Here is a 15,363-nt window from a genome sequence, read left to right on the forward strand (position 1 = left end):
TTAGGATGGGACCTAGGGTTAGGGTTATGTTGAGGGCTAGGGTTAGCGAGACGGTTAGGGTACGGATGGGACCTAGGGTTAGGGTTATGTTGAGGGCTAGGGTTAGCGAGACGGTTAGGGTTCGGATGGGACCTAGGGTTAGGGTTATGTTGAGGGCTAGGGTTAGCGAGAAGGTTAGGGTTCGGATGGGACCTAGGGTTAGGGTTATGTTTAGGGCTAGGGTTAGCGAGACGGTTAGGGTTAGGATGGGACATAGGGTTAGGGTTATGTTGAGGGCTAGGGTTATCGAGACGGTTAGGGTTAGGATGGGACCTAGGGTTAGGGTTATGTTGAGGGCTAGGGTTAGCGAGACGGTTAGGGTTCGGATGGGACCTAGGATTAGGGTTATGTTGAGGGCTAGGGTTAGCGAGACGGTTAGGGTTCAGATAGGACCTAGGGTTAGGGTTATGTTGAGGGCTAGGGTTAGCGTGACGGTTAGGGTTCGGATGGGACCTAGGGTTAGGGTTATGTTAAGGGCTAGGTTTATAGAGACGGTTGGGATTTGTATGGGACCTAGGGTTAGGGTTATGTTGAGGGCTAGGGTTAGCGAGACGGTTAGGGTTAGGATGGGACCTAGGATTAGGGTTATGTTGAGGGCTAGGGTTAGCGAGACGGTTAGGGTTAGGATGGGACCTAGGGTTAGGGTTATGTTGAGGCCTAGGGTTAGCGAGACGGTTAGGGTTCGGATGGGACCTAGGGTTAGGGTTATTTTGAGGGCTAGGGTTAGCGAGACGGTTAGGGTTAGGATGGGACCTAGGGTTAGGGTTATGTTGAGGGCTAGGGTTAGCGAAACGGTTAGGGTTAGGATGGGACCTAGGGTTAGGGTTATGTTGAGGGATAGGGTTAGCGAGACGGTTAGGGTTAGGATGGGACCTAGGGTTAGGGTTATGTTGAGGGCTAGGGTTAGCGTGACGGTTAGGGTTCGGATAGGACCTAGGGTTAGGGTTATGTTAAGGGCTAGGTTTATAGAGACGGTTGGGGTTTGTATGGGACCTCGGGTTAGGGTTATGTTGAGGGCTAGGGTTAGCGAGACGGTTAGGGTTAGGATGGGACCTAGGGTTAGGGTTATGTTGAGGGCTAGGGTTAGCGAGACGGTTAGGGTTCGGATGGGACCTAGGGTTAGGGTTATGTTGAGGGCTAGGGTTAGCGAGACGGTTAGGGTTCAGATAGGACCTAGGGTTAGGGTTATTTTGAGGGCTAGGGTTAGCGAGACGGTTAGGGTTCGGATGGGACCTAGGGTTAGGGTTATTTTGAGGGCTAGGGTTAGCGAGACGGTTAGGGTTAGGATGGGACCTAGGGTTAGGGTTATGTGGAGGGATAGGGTTAGCGAGACGGTTAGGGTTCGGATGGGACCTAGGGTTAGGGTTATGTTGAGGGCTAGGGTTAGCGAGACGGTTAGGGTTAGGATGGGACCTAGGGTTAGGGTTATGTTGAGGGCTAGGGTTAGCGAGACGGTTAGGGTTATGATGGGACCTAGGGTTAGGGTTCTGTTGAGCGTAGGGTTAGCGAGACGGTTAGGGTTAGGATGGGACCTAGGGTTAGGGTTATGTTGAGGGCTAGGGTTAGCGAGACGGTTAGGGTTAGGATGGGACCTAGGGTTAGGGTTATGTTGAGGGCTAGGGTTATCGAGACGGCTAGTGTTAGGATGGGACCTAGGGTTAGGGTTATGTTGAGGGCTAGGGTTAGCGAGACGTTAGGGTTCGGATGGGACCTAGGGTTAGGGTTATGTTGAGGGCTAGGTTAGCGAGACGGTTAGGGTTCAGATAGGACCTAGGGTTAGGGTTATGTTGAGGGCTAGGGTTAGCGTGACGGTTAGGGTTCGGATGGGACCTAGGGTTAGGGTTATGTTAAGGGCTAGGTTTATAGAGACAGTTGGGGTTTGTATGGGACCTAGGGTTAGGGTTATGTTGAGGGCTAGGGTTAGCGAGACGGTTAGGGTTAGGATGGGACCTAGGGTTAGGGTTATGTTGAGGCCTAGGGTTAGCGAGACGGTTAGGGTTAGGATGGGACCTAGGGTTAGGGTTATGTTGAGGGCTAGGGTTAGCGAGACGGTTAGGGTTCGGATGGGACCTAGGGTTAGGGTTATGTTGAGGGCTAGGGTTAGCGAGACGGTTAGGGTTCAGATAGGACCTAGGGTTAGGGTTATGTTGAGGGCTAGGGTTAGCGAGACGGTTAGGGTTAGGATGGGACCTAGGGTTAGGGTTATGTTGAGGGCTAGGGTTAGCGAGACAGTTAGGGTTAGGATGGGACCTAGGGTTAGGGTTATGTTGAGGGCTAGGGTTAGAGAGACGGTTAGGGTTAGGATGGGACCTAGGGTTAGGGTTATGTTGAGGGCTAGGGTTAGCGAGACGGTTAGGGTTAGGATGGGACCTAGGGTTAGGGTTATGTTGAGGGCTAGGGTTAGCGAGATGGTTAGGGTTCGGATGGGACCTAGGGTTAGGGTTATGTTGAGGGCTAGGGTTAGCGAGACGGTTAGGGTTAGGATGGGACCTTGGGTTAGGGTTATGTTGAGGGCTAGGGTTAGCGAGACGGTTAGGGTTAGGATGGGACCTAGGGTTAGGGTTATGTTGAGGGCTATGGTTAGCGAGACGGTTAGGGTTAGGATGGGACCTAGGGTTAGGGTTATGTTGAGGGCTAGGGTTAGCGAGACGGTTAGGGTTAGGATGGGACCTAGGGTTAGCGTTATGTTGAGGGCTAGGGTTAGAGAGACGGTTAGGGTTAGGATGGGACCTAGGGTTAGGGTTATGTTGAGGGCTAGGGTTAGCGAGACGGTTAGGGTTAGGATGGGACCTAGGGTTAGGGTTATGTTGAGGGCTAGGGTTAGCGAGACAGTTAGGGTACGGATGGGACCTAGGGTTAGGGTTATGTTGAGGGCTAGGGTTAGCGAGACGGTTAGGGTTCGGATGGGACCTAGGATTAGGGTTATGTTGAGGGCTAGGGTTAGCGAGACGGTTAGGGTTCGGATGGGACCTAGGGTTAGGGTTATGTTGAGGCCTAGGGTTAGCGAGACGGTTAGGGTTCGGATGGGACCTAGGGTTAGGGTTATTTTGAGGGCTAGGGTTAGCGAGACGGTTAGGGTTAGGATGGGACCTAGGGTTAGGGTTATGTTGAGGACTAAGGTTAGCGAGACGGTTAGGGTTAGGATGGGACCTAGGGTTAGGGTTATGTTGAGGGATAGGGTTAGCGAGACGGTTAGGGTTCGGATGGGACCTAGGGTTCGGGTTATGTTGAGGGCTAGGGTTAGCGAGACGGTTAGGGTTAGGATGGGACCTAGGGTTAGGGTTATGTTGAGGGCTAGGGTTAGGGAGACGGTTAGGGTTAGGATGGGACCTAGGGTTAGGGTTATGTTGAGGGCTAGGGTTAGCGAGACGGTTAGGGTTCGGATGGGACCTAGGGTTAGGGTTATGTTGAGGGCTAGGGTTAGCGAGACGGTTAGGGTTCAGATAGGACCTAGGGTTAGGGTTATGTTGAGGGCTAGGGTTAGCGTGACGGTTAGGGTTCGGATAGGACCTAGGGTTAGGGTTATGTTAAGGGCTAGGTTTATAGAGACGGTTGGGGTTTGAATGGGACCTAGGGTTAGGGTTATGTTGAGGGCTAGGGTTAGCGAGACGGTTAGGGTTCGGATGGGACCTAGGATTAGGGTTATGTTGAGGGCTAGGGTTAGCGAGACAGTTAGGGTTAGGATGGGACCTAGGGTTAGGGTTATGTTGAGGCCTAGGGTTAGCGAGACGGTTAGGGTTCGGATGGGACCTAGGGTTAGGGTTATGTTGAGGGCTAGGGTTAGCGAGACGGTTAGGGTTAGGATGGGACCTAGGGTTAGGGTTATGTTGAGGGCTATGGTTAGCGAGACGGTTAGGGTTAGGATGGGACCTAGGGTTAGGGTTATGTTGAGGGCTAGGGTTAGCGAGACGGTTAGGGTTAGGATGGGACCTAGGGTTAGGGTTATGTTGAGGGCTAGGGTTAGCGAGACGGTTAGGGTTATGATGGGACCTAGGGTTAGGGTTCTGTTGAGCGTAGGGTTAGCGAGACGGTTAGGGTTAGGATGGGACCTAGGGTTAGGGTTATGTTGAGGGCTAGGGTTAGCGAGACGGTTAGGGTTCGGATGGGACCTAGGGTTAGGGTTATGTTGAGGGCTAGGGTTAGCGAGACGGTTAGTGTTAGGATGGGACCTAGGGTTAGGGTTATGTTGAGGGCTAGGGTTAGCGAGACGGTTAGGGTTCGGATGGGACCTAGGGTTAGGGTTATGTTGAGGGCTAGGGTTAGCGAGACGGTTAGGGTTCAGATAGGACCTAGGGTTAGGGTTATGTTGAGGGCTAGGGTTAGCGTGACGGTTAGGGTTCGGATGGGACCTAGGGTTAGGGTTATGTTAAGGGCTAGGTTTATAGAGACTGTTGGGGTTTGTATGGGACCTAGGGTTAGGGTTATGTTGAGGGCTAGGGTTAGCGAGACGGTTAGGGTTAGGATGGGACCTAGGGTTAGGGTTATGTTGAGGCCTAGGGTTAGCGAGACGGTTAGGGTTAGGATGGGACCTAGGGTTAGGGTTATGTTGAGGGCTAGGGTTAGCGAGACGGTTAGGGTTCGGATGGGACCTAGGGTTAGGGTTATGTTGAGGGCTAGGGTTAGCGAGACGGTTAGGGTTCAGATAGGACCTAGGGTTAGGGTTATGTTGAGGGCTAGGGTTAGCGTGACGGTTAGGGTTCGGATGGGACCTAGGGTTAGGGTTATGTTAAGGGCTAGGTTTATAGAGACGGTTGGGGTTTGTATGGGACCTAGGGTTAGGGTTATGTTGACGGCTAGGGTTAGCGAGACGGTTAGGGTTCGAATGGGACCTAGGATTAGGGTTATGTTGAGGGCTAGGGTTAGCGAGACGGTTAGGGTTAGGATGGGACCTAGGGTTAGGGTTATGTTGAGGCCTAGGGTTAGCGAGACGGTTAGGGTTCGGATGGGACCTAGGGTTAGGGTTATGTTGAGGGCTAGGGTTAGCGAGACGGTTAGGGTTAGGATGGGACCTAGGGTTAGGGTTATGTTGAGGGCTAGGGTTAGCGAGACGGTTAGGGTTCGGATGGGACCTAGGGTTAGGGTTATTTTGAGGGCTAGGGTTAGCGAGACGGTTAGGGTTAGGATGGGACCTAGGGTTAGGGTTATGTTGAGGGCTAGGGTTAGCGAGACGGTTAGGGTTAGGATGGGACCTAGGGTTAGGGTTATGTTGAGGGATAGGGTTAGCGAGACGGTTAGGGTTCGGATGGGACCTAGGGTTAGGGTTATGTTGAGGGCTAGGGTTAGCGAGACGGTTAGGGTTAGGATGGGACCTAGGGTTAGGGTTATGTTGAGGGCTAGGGTTAGCGAGACGGTTAGGGTTAGGATGGGACCTAGGGTTAGGGTTATGTTGAGGCCTAGGGTTAGCGAGACGGTTAGGGTTCAGATAGGACCTACGGTTAGGGTTATGTTGAGGGCTAGGGTTAGCGTGACGGTTAGGGTTCGGATAGGACCTAGGGTTAGGGTTATGTTAAGGGCTAGGTTTATAGAGACGGTTGGGGTTTGTATGGGACCTAGGGTTAGGGTTATGTTGAGGGCTAGGGTTAGCGAGACGGTTAGGGTTCGGATGGGACCTAGGATTAGGGTTATGTTGAGGGCTAGGGTTAGCGAGACGGTTAGGGTTAGGATGGGACCTAGGGTTAGGGTTATGTTGAGGCCTAGGGTTAGCGAGACGGTTAGGGTTCGGATGGGACCTAGGGTTAGGGTTATGTTGCGGGCTAGGGTTAGCGAGACGGTTAGAGTTAGGATGGGACCTGGGGTTAGGGTTATGTTGAGGGCTATGGTTAGCGAGACGGTTAGGGTTAGGATGGGACCTAGGGTTAGGGTTATGTTGAGGGCTAGGGTTAGCGAGACGGTTAGGGTTAGGATGGGACCTAGGGTTAGGGTTATGTTAAGGGCTAGGTTTATAGAGACTGTTGGGGTTTGTATGGGACCTAGGGTTAGGGTTATGTTGAGGGCTAGAGTTAGCGAGACGGTTAGGGTTCGGATGGGACCTAGGATTAGGGTTATGTTGAGGGCTATGGTTAGCGAGACGGTTAGGGTTATGATGGGACCTAGGGTTAGGGTTCTGTTGAGGGCTAGGGTTAGCGAGACGGTTAGGGTTAGGATGGGACCTAGGGTTAGGGTTATGTTGAGGGCTAGGGTTAGCGAGACGGTTAGGGTTAGGATGGGACCTAGGGTTAGGGTTATGTTGAGGGCTAGGGTTATCGAGACGGTTAGGGTTAGAATGGGACCTAGGGTTAGGGTTATGTTGAGGGATAGGGTTAGCGAGACGGTTAGGGTTCGGATGGGACCTAGGGTTAGGGTTATGTTGAGGGCTAGGGTTACCGAGACGGTTAGGGTTCAGATAGGACCTAGGGTTAGGGTTATGTTGAGGGCTAGGGTTAGCCTGACGGTTAGGGTTCGGATGGGACCTAGGGTTAGGGTTATGTTAAGGGCTAGGTTTATAGAGACGGTTGGGGTTTGTATGGGACCTAGGGTTAGGGTTATGTTGAGGGCTAGGGTTAGCGAGACGGTTAGGGTTCGGATGGGACCTAGGATTAGGGTTATGTTGAGGGCTAGGTTTAGCGAGACGGTTAGGGTTAGGATGGGACCTAGGGTTAGGGTTATGTTGAGGCCTAGGGTTAGCGAGACGGTTAGGGTTCGGATGGGACCTAGGGTTAGGGTTATGTTGAGGGCTAGGGTTAGCGAGACGGTTAGGGTTAGGATGGGACCTAGGGTTAGGGTTATGTTGAGGGCTAGGGTTAGCGAGACGGTTAGGGTTAGGATGGGACCTAGGGTTAGGGTTATGTTGAGGGCTAGGGTTAGCGAGACGGTTAGGGTTCGGATGGGACCTAGGGTTAGGGTTATGTTGAGGGCTAGGGTTAGCGTGACGGTTAGGGTTCGGATGGGACCTAGGGTTAGGGTTATGTTAAGGGCTAGGTTTATAGAGACGGTTGGGGTTTGTATGGGACCTAGGGTTAGGGTTATGTTGAGGGCTAGGGTTAGCGAGACGGTTAGGGTTCGGATGGGACCTAGGATTAGGGTTATGTTGAGGGCTAGGGTTAGCGAGACGGTTAGGGTTAGGATGGGACCTAGGGTTAGGGTTATGTTGAGGGCTAGGGTTAGCGAAACGGTTACGGTTAGGATGGGACCTAGGGTTAGGGTTATGTTGAGGGCTAGGGTTAGCGAGACGGTTAGGGTTAGGATGGGACCTAGGGTTAGGGTTATGTTGAGGGCTAGGGTTAGCGAGACGGTTAGGGTTAGGATGGGACCTAGGGTTAGGGTTATGTTAAGGGCTAGGGTTAGCGAGACGGTTAGGGTTAGGATGGGACCTAGGCTTACGGTTATGTTGAGGGCTAGGGTTAGCGAGACGGTTAGGGTTAGGATGGGACCTAGGGTTAGGGTTATGTTGAGGGCTAGGGTTAGCGAGACGGTTAGGGTTAGGATGGGACCTAGGGTTAGGGTTATGTTGAGGGCTAGGGTTAGCGAGACGGTTAGGGTTAGGATGGGACCTAGGGTTAGGGTTATGTTGAGGCCTAGGGTTAGCGAGACGGTTAGGGTTCGGATGGGACCTAAGGTTAGGGTTATGTTGAGGGCTAGGGTTAGCGAGACGGTTAGGGTTCGGATGGGACATAGGGTCAGGGTTATGTTGAGGGCTAGGTTTAGCGAGACGGTTAGGGTTAGGATGGGACCTAGGGTTAGGGTTAGGTTGAGGGCTAGGGTTAGCGAGACGGTTAGGGTTCGGATGGGACCTAGGGTTAGGGTTATGTTGAGGGCTAGGGTTAGCGAGACGGTTAGGGTTCGGATGGGACCTAGGGTTAGGGTTATGTTGAGGGCTAGGGTTAGCGAGACGGTTAGGGTTAGGATGGGACCTAGGGTTAGGGTTATGTTGAGGGCTAGGGTTAGCGAGACGGTTAGGGTTAGGATGGGACCTAGGGTTAGGGTTATGTTGAGGGCTAGGGTTAGCGAGACGGTTAGGGTTAGGATGGGACCTAGGGTTAGGGTTATGTTGAGGGCTAGGGTTAGCGAGACGGTTAGGGTTAGGATGGGACCTAGGGTTAGGGTTATGTTGAGGGCTAGGGTTAGCGAGACGGTTAGGGTTAGGATGGGACCTAGGGTTAGGGTTATGTTGAGGGCTAGAGTTAGCGAGAAGGTTAGGTTTCGGAAGGGCCTAGGGTTAGGGTTATGTTGAGGGCTAGGGTTAGCGAAACGGTTAGGGTTCAGAAAGGCCTATTGTTAGGGTCATGTTGAGGGCTAGGGTTAGCGAGACAGTGGGGTTAGGATGGGACCTAGGGTTCGGGTTATGTTGAGGGCTAGGGATAGAGTGACGGTTGGGGTTCGGATGGGACCTAGGGTTCGGGTTATGTTGAGGGCTAGGGATAGAGAGACGGTTGGGGTTCGGATGGGACCTGGGGTTCGGGTTATGTTGAGGGCTAGGGTTAGAGAGACGGTTGGGGTTCGGATGGGACCTAGGGTTAGGGTTATGTTGAGGGATAGGGTTAGCGAGACGGTTAGGGTTAGGATGGGACCTAGTGTTAGGGTTATGTTGAGGGCTCGGGTTAGCGAGACGGTTAGGGTTAGGATGGGACCTAGGGGTAAGGTTATATTGAGGGCTAGGGTTAGAGAGACGGTTGGGGTTACGATGGGACCTAGGGTTAGGGTTATGTTGAGCGCTAGGGTTAGCGAGACGGTTAGGGTTCAGATAGGACCTAGGGTTAGGGTTATGTTGAGGGCTAGGGTTAGCGAGACGGTTAGGGTTAGGATGGGACCTAGGGTTAGGGTTATGTTGAGGGCTAGGGTTAGCGAGACGGTTAGGGTTAGGATGGAACCTAGGGTTAGGGTTATGTTGAGGGCTAGGGTTAGAGAGACGGTTGGGGTTAGGATGGGACCTAGGGTTAGGGTTATGTTGAGGGCTAGGGTTAGCGAGACGGTTAGGGTTAGGATGGGACCTAGGGTTAGGGTTATCTTGAGGGCTAGGGTTAGCGAGACGGTTAGGGTTAGGATGGGACCTAGGGTTAGGTTTTGTTGAGGGCTAGGGTTAGCGAGACGGTTAGGGTTAGGATGGGACCTAGGGTTAGGGTTATGTTGAGGGCTAGGGTTAGCGAGACGGTTAGGGTTAGGATGGGACCTAGGGTTAGGGTTATGTTGAGGGCTAGGGTTAGCGAGACGGTTAGGGTTAGGATGGGACCTAGGGTTAGGGTTATGTTGAGGGCTAGGGTTAGCGAGACGGTTAGGGTTCGGATGGGACCTAGGGTTAGGGTTATGTTGAGGGCTAGGGTTAGCGAGACGGTTAGGGTTAGGATGGGACCTAGGGTTAGGGTTATGTTGAGGGCTAGGGTTAGCGAGACGGTTAGGGTTAGGAGGGGACCTAGGGTTAGGGTTATGTTGAGGGCTAGGGTTAGCGAGACGGTTAGGGTTAGGACGGGACCTAGGGTTAGGGTTATGTTGAGGGCTAGGGTTAGCGAGACGGTTAGGGTTAGGACGGGACCTAGGGTTAGGGTTATGTTGAGGGCTAGGGTTAGCGAGACGGTTAGGGTTAGGACGGGACCTAGGGTTAGGGTTATGTTGAGGGCTAGGGTTAGCGAGACGGTTAGGGTTAGGATGGGACCTAGGGTTAGGGTTATGTTGAGGGCTAGGGTTAGCGAGACGGTTAGGGTTAGGATGGGACCTAGGGTTAGGGTTATGTTGAGGGCTAGGGTTAGCGAGACGGTTAGGGTTAGGATGGGACCTAGGGTTAGGGTTATGTTGAGGGCTAGGGTTAGCGAGACGGTTAGGGTTAGGACGGGACCTAGGGTTAGGGTTATGTTGAGGGGTAGGGTTAGCGAGACGGTTAGGGTTAGGATGGGACCTAGGGTTAGGGTTATGTTGAGGGCTAGGGTTAGCGAGACGGTTAGTGTTAGGACGGGACCTAGGGATAGGGTTATGTTGAGGGGTAGGGTTAGCGAGACGGTTAGGGTTAGGATGGGACCTAGGGTTAGGGTTATGTTGAGGGCTAGGGTTAGCGAGACGGTTAGGGTTAGGATGGGACCTAGGGTTAGGGTTATGTTGAGGGCTAGGGTTAGCGAGACGGTTAGTGTTAGGACGGGACCTAGGGATAGGGTTATGTTGAGGGGTAGGGTTAGCGAGACGGTTAGGGTTAGGATGGGACCTAGGGTTAGGGTTATGTTGAGGGCTAGGGTTAGCGAGACGGTTAGGGTTAGGATGGGACCTAGGGTTAGGGTTATGTTGAGGGGTAGGGTTAGCGAGACGGTCAGGGTTAGGATGGGACCTAGGGTTCGGGTTATGTTGAGGGCTAGGGATAGAGAGACGGTTGGGGTTCGGATGTGACCTAGGGTTCGGGTTATGTTGAGGGCTAGGGATAGAGAGACGGTTGGGGTTCGGATGGGACCTAGGGTTCGGGTTATGTTGAGGGTTAGGGTTAGAGAGACGGTTGGGGTTCGGATGGGACCTAGGGTTCGGGTTATGTTGAGGGTTAGGGTTAGAGAGACGGTTGGGGTTCGGATGGGACCTAGGGTTAGGGTTATGTTGAGGGCTAGGGTTAGAGAGGCGGTTAGGGTTAGGACGGGACCTAGGGATAGGGTTATTTTGAGGGCTATGGTTAGCGAGACGGTTAGGGTTAGGATGAGACCTAGGGTTAGGGTTATGTTGAGGGCTAGGGTTAGCGAGACGGTTAGGGTTAGGATGGGACCTAGGGTTAGGGTTATGTTGAGGGCTAGGGTTAGCGCCACGGTTAGGGTTAGGATGGGACCTAGGGTTAGGGTTATGTTGAGGGCTAGGGTTAGCGAGACGGTTAGGGTTAGGATGGGACCTATGGTTAGGGTTATGTTGAGGGCTAGGGTTAGCGAGACGGTTAGGGTTAGGATGGGACCTAGGGTTAGGGTTATGTTGAGGGCTAGGGTTAGCGAGACGGTTAGGGTTAGGATGGGACCTAGGGTTAGGGTTCTGTTGAGGGCTAGGGTTAGCGAGACGGTTAGGGTTAGGATGGGACCTAGGGTTAGGGTTATGTTGAGGGCTAGGGTTAGAGAGACGGTTAGGGTTAGGAATGGGACCTAGGGTTAGGGTTATGTTGAGGGCTAGGGTTAGCGAGACGGTTAGGGTTCGGATGGGACCTAGGGTTAGGGTTATGTTGAGGGTAGGGTTAGAGAGACGGTTAGGGTTAGGATGGCACCTAGGGTTAGGGTTATGTTGAGGGCTAGGGTTAACGAGACGGTTAGGGTTAGGATGGGACCTAGGGTTAGGGTTATGTTGAGGGCTAGGGTTAGCGAGACGGTTAAGGTTAGGATGGGACCTAGGGTTAGGGATATGTTGAGGGCTAGGGTTAGCGAGACGGTTAGGGTTAGGATGGGACCTATGGTTAGGGTTATGTTGAGGGGTAGGGTTAGCGAGACGGTTAGGGTTAGGATGGGACCTAGGGTTAGGGTTATGTTGAGGGCTAGGGTTAGCGAGACGGTTAGTGTTAGGACGGGACCTAGGGATAGGGTTATGTTGAGGGGAAGGGTTAGCGAGACGGTTAGGGTTAGGATGGGACCTAGGGTTAGGATTATGTTGAGGGCTAGGGTTAGCGAGACGGTTAGGGTTAGGATGGGACCTAGGGTTAGGGTTATGTTGAGGGCTAGGGTTAGCGAGACGGTTAGTGTTAGGACGGGACCTAGGGATAGGGTTATGTTGAGGGGAAGGGTTAGCGAGACGGTTAGGGTTAGGATGGGACCTAGGGTTAGGATTATGTTGAGGGCTAGGGTTAGCGAGACGGTTAGGGTTAGGATGGGACCTAGGGTTAGGGTTATGTTGAGGGCTAGGGTTAGCGAGACGGTTGGGGTTAGGATGGGACCTAGGGTTCGGGTTATGTTGAGGGCTAGGGATAGAGAGACGGTTGGGGTTCGGATGGGACCTAGGGTTCGGGTTATGTTGAGGGTTAGGGTTAGAGAGACGGTTGGGGTTCGGATGGGACCTAGGGTTCGGGTTATGTTGAGGGTTAGGGTTAGAGAGACGGTTGGGGTTCGGATGGGACCTAGGGTTAGGGTTATGTTGAGGGCTAGGGTTAGAGAGACAGTTAGGGTTAGGACGGGACCTAGGGATAGGGTTATTTTGAGAGGTAGGGTTAGCGAGACGGTTAGGGTTCGGATGGGACCTAGGGTTAGGGTTATGTTGAGGGCTAGTGTTAGCGAGACGGTTAGGGTTAGGATGGGACCTAGGGTTAGGGTTATGTTGAGGGCTAGGGTTAGCGAGACGGTTAGGGTTAGGATGGGACCTAGGGTTAGGGTTATGTTGAGGGCTAGGGTTAGCGAGACGGTTAGGGTTCGGATGGGACCCTGGGTTAGGGTTATGTTGAGGGCTATGGTTAGCGAGACGGTTAGGGTTAGGATGGGACCTAGGGTTAGGGTTATGTTGAGGGCTAGGGTTAGCGAGACGGTTAGGGTTAGGATGGGACCTAGGGTTAGGGTTATGTTGAGGGCTAGGGTTAGAGAGACGGTTAGGGTTAGGATGGGACCTAGGGTTAGGGTTATGTTGAGGGCTAGGGTTAGCGAGACGGTTAGGGTTAGGATGGGACCTAGGGTTAGGGTTATGTTAAGGGCTAGGTTTATAGAGACTGTTGGGGTTTGTATGGGACCTAGGGTTAGGGTTATGTTGAGGGTTAGGTTTAGCGAGACGGTTAGGGTTCGGATGGGACCTAGGATTAGGGTTATGTTGAGGGCTAGGTTTAGCGAGACGGTTAGGGTTAGGATGGGACCTAGGGTTAGGGTTATGTTGAGGCCTAGGGTTAGCGAGACGGTTAGGGTTCGGATGGGACCTAGGGTTAGGGTTATGTTGAGGGCTAGGGTTAGCGAGACGGTTAGGGTTCGGATGGGACCTAGGGTTAGGGTTATGTTGAGGGCTAGGGTTAGCGAGACGGTTAGGGTTCAGATAGGACCTAGGGTTAGGGTTATGTTGAGGGCTAGGGTTATCGTGACGGTTAGGGTTCGTATGGGACCTAGGGTTAGGGTTATGTTAAGGGCTAGGTTTATAGAGACGGTTGGGGTTTGTATGGGACCTAGGGTTAGGGTTATGTTGAGGGCTAGGGTTAGCGAGACGGTTAGGGTTCGGATGGGACCTAGGGTTAGGGTTATGTTGAGGGCTAGGGTTAGCGAGACGGTTAGGGTTCAGATAGGACCTAGGGTTAGGGTTATGTTGAGGGCTAGGGTTAACGTGACGGTTAGGGTTCGGATGGGACCTAGGGTTAGGGTTATGTTAAGGGCTAGGTTTATAGAGACGGTTGGGGTTTGTATGGGACCTAGGGTTAGGGTTATGTTGAGGGCTAGGGTTAGCGAGACGGTTAGGGTTCGGATGGGACCTAGGATTAGGGTTATGTTGAGGGCTAGGGTTAGCGAGACGGTTAGGGTTAGGATGGGACCTAGGGTTAGGGTTATGTTGAGGCCTAGGGTTAGCGAGACGGTTAGGGTTAGGATGGGACCTAGGGTTAGGGTTATGTTGAGGCCTAGGGTTAGCGAGACGGTTAGGGTTCGGATGGGACCTAGGGTTAGGGTTATGTTGAGGGCTAGGGTTAGCGAGACGGTTAGGGTTCGGATGGGACCTAGGGTTAGGGTTATGTTGAGGGCTAGGGTTAGCGAGACGGTTAGGGTTCAGATAGGACCTAGGGTTAGGGTTATGTTGAGGGCTAGGGTTAGCGTGACGGTTAGGGTTCGGATGGGACCTAGGGTTAGGGTTATGTTAAGGGCTAGGTTTATAGAGACGGTTGGGGTTTGTATGGGACCTAGGGTTAGGGTTATGTTGAGGGCTAGGGTTAGCGAGACGGTTAGGGTTCGGATGGGACCTAGGATTAGGGTTATGTTGAGGGCTAGGGTTAGCGAGACGGTTAGGGTTAGGATGGGACCTAGGGTTAGGGTTATGTTGAGGGCTAGGGTTAGCGAGACGGTTAGTGTTAGGACGGGACCTAGGGATAGGGTTATGTTGAGGGGTAGGGTTAGCGAGACGGTTAGGGTTAGGATGGGACCTAGGGTTAGGGTTATGTTGAGGGCTAGGGTTAGCGAGACGGTTAGGGTTAGGATGGGACCTAGGGTTAGGGTTATGTTGAGGGGTAGGGTTAGCGAGACGGTCAGGGTTAGGATGGGACCTAGGGTTCGGGTTATGTTGAGGGCTAGGGATAGAGAGACGGTTGGGGTTCGGATGTGACCTAGGGTTCGGGTTATGTTGAGGGCTAGGGATAGAGAGACGGTTGGTGTTCGGATGGGACCTAGGGTTAGGGTTGTGTTGAGGGCTAGGGTTAGAGAGGCGGTTAGGGTTAGGACGGGACCTAGGGATAGGGTTATTTTGAGAGCTATGGTTAGCGAGACGGTTAGGGTTAGGATGAGACCTAGGGTTAGGGTTATGTTGAGGGCTAGGGTTAGCGAGACGGTTAGGGTTAGGATGGGACCTAGGGTTAGGGTTATGTTGAGGGCTAGGGTTAGCGAGACGGTTAGGGTTAGGATGGGACCTAGGGTTAGGGTTATGTTGAGGACTAGGGTTAGCGAGACGGTTAGGGTTAGGATGGGACCTAGGGTTAGGGTTATGTTGAGGGCTAGGGTTAGCGAGACGGTTTGGGTTAGGATGGGACCTAGGGTTAGGGTTATGTTGAGGGCTAGGGTTAGCGAGACGGTTAGGGTTAGGATGGGACCTAGGGTTAGGGTTCTGTTGAGGGCTAGGGTTAGCGAGACGGTTAGGGTTAGGATGGGACCTAGGGTTAGGGTTATGTTGAGGGCTAGGGTTAGAGAGACGGTTAGGGTTAGGAATGGGACCTAGGGTTAGGGTTATGTTGAGGGCTAGGGTTAGCGAGACGGTTAGGGTTCGGATGGGACCTAGGGTTAGGGTTATGTTGAGGGTAGGGTTAGAGAGACGGTTAGGGTTAGGATGGCACCTAGGGTTAGGGTTATGTTGAGGGCTAGGGTTAACGAGACGGTTAGGGTTAGGATGGGACCTAGGGTTAGGGTTATGTTGAGGGCTAGGGTTAGCGAGACGGTTAAGGTTAGGATGGGACCTAGGGTTAGGGTTATGTTGAGGGCTAGGGTTAGCGAGACGGTTAGGGTTAGGATGGGACCTAGGGTTAGGGTTATGTTGAGGGGTAGGGTTAGCGAGACGGTTAGGGTTAGGATGGGACCTAGGGTTAGGGTTATGTTGAGGGCTAGGGTTAGCGAGACGGTTAGTGTTAGGACGGGACCTAGGGATAGGGTTATGTTGAGGGGAAGGGTTAGCGAGACGGTTAGGGTTAGGATGGGACCTAGGGTTAGGATTATGTTGAGGGCTAGGGTTAGCGAGACGGTTAGGGTTAGGATGGGA

This window comes from Miniopterus natalensis, chromosome 11, assembly GCF_054644295.1.
Source record: "Miniopterus natalensis isolate mMinNat1 chromosome 11, mMinNat1.hap1, whole genome shotgun sequence".
NCBI lineage: Eukaryota > Metazoa > Chordata > Mammalia > Chiroptera > Miniopteridae > Miniopterus > Miniopterus natalensis.